Here is a 6,000-nt window from a genome sequence, read left to right as displayed (position 1 = left end):
CGCACATCCCTCGCCTGGATATGGATAATGTCTAAGGTGAGTTGTTACAGATGATTAGATCGGGTGAATGGGGAATAAATCACGATATCGTAGGTCAAAGTCCCAACCCAATACATTTTCTTTTCTTAGCAGAAGTATCCGATTAGCATAACAATGCTTGCGTGAGGAGTGTCTGAATTCCTAAACGATTCGGAATTCACTGACCGAGTTCGACACAGCACAGTACGGACGTCTTATTTTCAACGCTTCTTCCACGTGTTAAACTCTATAGGCCTTATCGTAATAGATCTACGTTTGGATTCGATGTTAAATATAAAATAATGGCGAATCAAGAAATTAACCTCGGGTTATGCCACAAATTAAAGGCAGTTTCAGAAAATTTTACTCAATAATCTGGAGTCTCTTCGCCTTCTTGTAAGCAATGCTACAAAGGAAGCATTGGCTCGTTTAAAGATTGGGCTGGCTGTTTGATTATGTTGATTCTCGATACATTGCCCGGGTCAGCGGAGCTTCTACAACTAAAAAAGGGCGTCGGAGATGTCTTTCGAAAGGTAATAAGGTTCAATATGAATATAATTCTAGAGGCCAGGAGGAGTTGGATAAGAAATTTGCCTTATTAGAGTAAGGTAAGCAGCGGGCGCAGCCCTTGCTTTGCTGAAGTAAGGTATTGCAGATATAATTAAAAGGAAGAAACATATCAGAAAAGCAGATGAATCTGAAGCAGGTTAGTGAGATAAAGATGAATGAAAATTCCAAACTAGGCTATTGCTTTTGAAATTTATGAACGGTTGTACATAATAGATATGGCCTTATGTTGTTAATGGAAGCTGTTCGTTTTTCAGCGGAATTACTTTATGACTTAATTATGGGAGATTAATCAAATAAATATATAGAGATCATTTTTATATTTTAGGTTGGTCAGCATTGGATGAATACTGATGAGGGAGAAAAGAATGAGGCAAGCTCAGGCTTGTGTAAATAGAAAGCGTAAGTTATTTCGTTCAACAAACAAAGGTTATATTGGGCAAGAATGTTGGAAATTTTCAAGGTTCTTCTACTACTTCCGACAACTTATTTCGTATACCCTTTGGGTCAAGAAATCGATATTCGCTTGGCAGTGTCGCCAACTTATATGTACAAAATAGTTGGCGCGGGTATGCAAGTTGCCTCAGACCACCGACGAACGTTTTGCCTGTGGTAGACATGGGCACTGGAGAAGTTGCCCAGGTATCAGGAAGCAAGATCCCAGCAAGATTCATCCTTCAGAGATAACAATGCTCAACAGAGTTAAATGATCCATTGATCATGGTCAAACTGAGCAAGGTAAATGTCAGTTTTGTTCTGTATATTGACGAAGTGTGGTATTTGAGAACTGAAGAGTAGAATGATCAGAAGGGCGTAGCAAAGGAATCTATTCTTGATTCTACCTAGTCCATAATTATATGTTAAGAAAAGATGTGTTATTTTGGTTGAATTCCACCTCTTACTAATGAACCTAGACATAGATATGACACAGATCAAACAATCTGGAATATATTGACTACTCCTGGTCCGTCAGCGGGCCCTTCTAAATTAAGAAATATAGAAACAGAGCATTGTTGAATTTGTTTCGGTTGGGAAACATCGAGTAACGTTAGTGTTGATTCGACAAGATGTGCAGGGTAGGAGGAAGAATTTTATTTGAGAAATTATGAGTATGATCAATGAAATTCAGAACCTTTGGTTAAAGGTAGATTGAATGCTTCCTTACAATTTGGAAATCAACTGATGCATCTCAATTTGTTGTAGATGTCAATGAACATGGTTACAAATTACCTTACAATAAGATGATAAGTCAGCATTGACATCGATCCCGATTTCGTTTCTGAAGCCATTAACGAATTATTATTAAAAAGGGTTTGGTTGTTGAATCCACCACTACACCCCATGATGTTACCCCCTTTCAGATTCAATTCAGAGTTCAGATATAAAAAGAGACTGATTCTTGGTTAACGTTATGTCAACTAACACTTGTGGAAGAACACTATTATACTTGAAGACTGGAATGTAGTCATGTCTTATTTAAAACAGGGAGATTTTATGCTTTCCTTTGAACTTAAGCAAGGTTATCATCATTATTACATTTTTCAAGTGCATGAAAAATTGTAGGCTTTAGTTGGGATTTTGGTAGTGGTACAAGGTTTTTTCTCCTTTTAGGTGTTGTCATTGGGTTGGCAACAGCTACCTTTGTTTTCATTACACGATTTAAGCCTATCGTTAATCATTGGCGTATAGAAATGGTATTTTCATTTTTTTTTGTATATAGATGATTGGGTCGTGCTGCTTCCTTTGATTCGTATGATACTATGGTCAAGACGGTGAAAAATGACTTACTTGAAGCAGGTTTGATACCAAATGTTGAGAAATATCTCAATGGACTCCTGTCCAGTGTTTGGATTGGTTAGGAATACCACGGGAAAGCAGAGTAGCTTATATAAAGATTACTGAAAGAAGGATGAAGGATCTTGAGTTATGTTCAGATTCATTTCAAGCAGAATTGCCTGAGGTTTCAGAACGAAAGATCGTAGTTATAGTTGGAAAGATACATTGTATCCAGTGTTTGGCACAGTTACTCAAATTAAAAACCAGATTTATGCATCACGAAATCATCCGGAGGGTACATTGGGATAGGACATAATGTGATCAATAGTGATGAATTAATATTCGTGTTCTTCTTCTGGAGAAGAATTTGCATATTCTTAACGTAAACATTATTTCTGCTTATTCAGTTCCACAGACTTTCATCTATTCTGATGCAAGTCCATCAGGCTGCGGGGCCTGGGTTTCTGAGTGCGCAGGCATGAAATGGGATGAGATTGGTTTGAGTTTGAAATGGTTAAAAACTCCACTTGGAGAGAACTCAAGTCAGTAAGTATGACACTGCAAACAGTTGTATCTCACATGAGACATAAAACTGTCAAGGTCCTCTGTGATAATAAAGGAGTAGGATCGATTGTAAATAAAGGAAGTATGATTGCAGAATTGCATGAGATGAGTTTACACATCTTTGAGTTGTGTAAAAGAAACAACATTAGTCTTCACGTTCATTGGGCTCCCAGAGAGGAGAACCGTTTTGCAGATGCATTAAGTCGCATGATAGATTTTGATGATTGGGGTGTGTCAGATGAATTTGTCGGATTTTTGGACAAAATCTGGGGCCCTCACACTGTGGACAGACTTGCGGACGATTTTAATTTCAAAATTAAGAAGTTCAATTCTAAATATTGGTGTCCCCTAATAGATCATGTTGATCCCTTCTCATGTGATTGGTCGGGCGAGAATAATTGGTTGGTTCCACCTATCGAATGTATAGCATGTATAGGGCAAGTACTTAAGCATCTGAAGGTTTTGTTCTGCTAGGGGGACTTTGGTTGTTCCCTTCTGGCCGTCTGCACCCTTCTGGCCGATTCTTTTCTCTGAACAAAGTGATTTTCGTTCCTTATTCTCTGAATACTTCAAAATTGATAATCCTCAAGGAATTTTCGTTCAAGGCAGAAATAATAATTAAAAAAAAAAAAAAAAAAAAAAAAACGGTTTGTGAGAGATGGCTGACATGAATGCTGGTATGTAATAAATCCATTTGATGGAGGTTAATTCAAAATTATACTGTTGGAATGCAACATGTAATTTTTACACGGCCGCATGGCAGATAGCTGCATAGCTAGGATCCACTTATGCTGCAGAGCAAATAAGTGGTGATGGAAATTGGAGAATGTTATGATTATGTAAAAGGATAACCATCGTAAAGGTTGATAAGGAATTGATATGAGATTTCATTCTCAAATTAGTTATAATTTACTGGCGGCGGAGCTCAGAATGAAGAAATTGGTGATGATTGAAAACATTCAAAGTCTCAAAATTACAGAATTCTTGTGAATGAAATGTTTCAGAAAGTTTTTTGCAAGTGTTTTAAGGCAAAAATAAATATTTTCGCAAAGGAAATGAATCCCAAAGCTATTGTTTTGCTAAGCCTTCAAGACGATTGAAACGAATTATGATATGGAATTGTGATCTAATGAATTTCATACTGAAATTTTAGTGAAAATATAAAACCACCTGGTTTGAGGATAGCTGCATAGTTAATGTTTAATTTTGCTGTCATGGCTGTAAAACGTATTAGAAGTGATTAAATTTTGAGAATTTGATAAGAATGACTGAACTTGAGAATTTATCACAATTTGAATATATTGTGTTGAGATAAATATATACCAGCTTATAAGTTTTGTTTAATTTTTCTTAAATCCAGAAATTCTCTTCATGAAGGATATGATATAACTTTGAACAAGGTCTTGACAGCTTCGAGAGCTGATAACACTATGAGTAAATACAACAGAGCGTTGAATACCTGGAGAGATTAGTGTAAGCAAAATAAAGTAAATTCTGACACAGCAGAACCAGAAGATATTAGTCGCTATCTTATTCATTTGTATCAAAGAGAAGCTCCTTATTCGAGGATAGAATCGGCTTTTTACGCCATTAAGTGGCATTTTGACTGCAAGCCAAGGATGAATGTTAATCCCTGTGATCGCAAGTTCATACATATTGTTTTACAATGTTTAAAGAAATTACTAAACAAACCGATCGTTAAGAAAGAAGTTATAACCCCAGACATTTTGAAAGCAGTTGTTGAGAAGTATGGATCTTCAACGAGTCTATTAGATATTCGATTATGTGCTATGATTTTGATTTCCTACGCAGGCATTCTACGATTTGATGAAATGATACATATTCGTAAATGTGATTTAGACTTGTATTTGTCTCATGTGAATACTTTCATCATGAAAAGTAAAACCGATATTTACAGGCAAGGAGCATGGGTTCTTATAGGTGCTACAAATTCCCCACCTGCCCCGTATTAGCTTTGAGGAAATATTTGATTGCAGCGGGGCTTAACGATGCCTCTGATGAAGTATTTCTTTTTAGGCCTCTAAATTACTGTAAATCCAGTAATAGTTACAAGTTAAGACGTGGACAGTTGTCTTATACTAGATGTTTAGAATTATTGAGAGAGGCGTTGGCGAAAGTAGGGTTGAATCCAAAGAGTTTTGGCATGCATAGCCTCCGAAGTGGCGGAGCCACAGCAGCAGCGAACTTTGGTGTTCCAGACAGGTTGTTTAAGAAACATGGTAGGTGGAGGTCGGAGACTGCTAAGGATGGATATATTAAAGACAATATGAAGGATTGTCTTTCAATTTCTATGAATTTGGGGCTTTAGAATTATTTTTATACCGGGTAAATTAGCCTCAGCCTAGTATGATTATACGTATAACTTTGTTAAAGATGGATTGTAGGCGTTCGATGAGATTGTTGAATGAGACATGTATTATTATCATTATACATTTAAAGTTGGTTAAATTGAAATGATTGCGTCGTGTAACTCATTTTCTTGTTTACCCGTTCTTTGATTGACTGAGAGGGGGAGCTATAAGTTTAGCTTGTCTTGCCGTCGAAGCTTGGTGCTCCCCTCGAAACAGGTATGTTTTTTGGAAAGTATATAAATGTTTTCTATTTCAGGTGTTGATGTTGTTGCACTGGTTGTGCTTAAGGATAGTGAGGCGTGACTGAAAATAATTTATTCACGATTGAGAGTCGAATTAGGGAATAAATACATTTTCTTTTCTTAGCAGAAGTATCCGATTAGCATAACAATGCTTGCGTGAGGAGTGTCTGAATTCCTAAACGATTCGGAATTCACTGACCGAGTTCGACACAGCACAGTACGGACGTCTTATTCGGGATGGATATGTGGACGATTGACTGGATGCAAGAAGATAGAGCAAAGAGAATTCTGATGGATGAATAGGCCTTACAGCATGTACAGTACATTGATGAGTTCTTCGAGATCTGAACTCAGAGGGAGGCCTCAGTACATTCGTCAGTAAGTACCGTTCGTGCTGTCTTGCCGTCGAAGCTTGGTGCTCCCCTCGAAACAGGTATGTTTTTTGGAAAGTATATAAATGT

Source organism: Lytechinus pictus, chromosome 9 (assembly GCF_037042905.1).
Source record: "Lytechinus pictus isolate F3 Inbred chromosome 9, Lp3.0, whole genome shotgun sequence".
In the NCBI taxonomy this organism is placed as follows: domain Eukaryota; kingdom Metazoa; phylum Echinodermata; class Echinoidea; order Temnopleuroida; family Toxopneustidae; genus Lytechinus; species Lytechinus pictus.
This window is presented reverse-complemented; position numbering follows the sequence as displayed.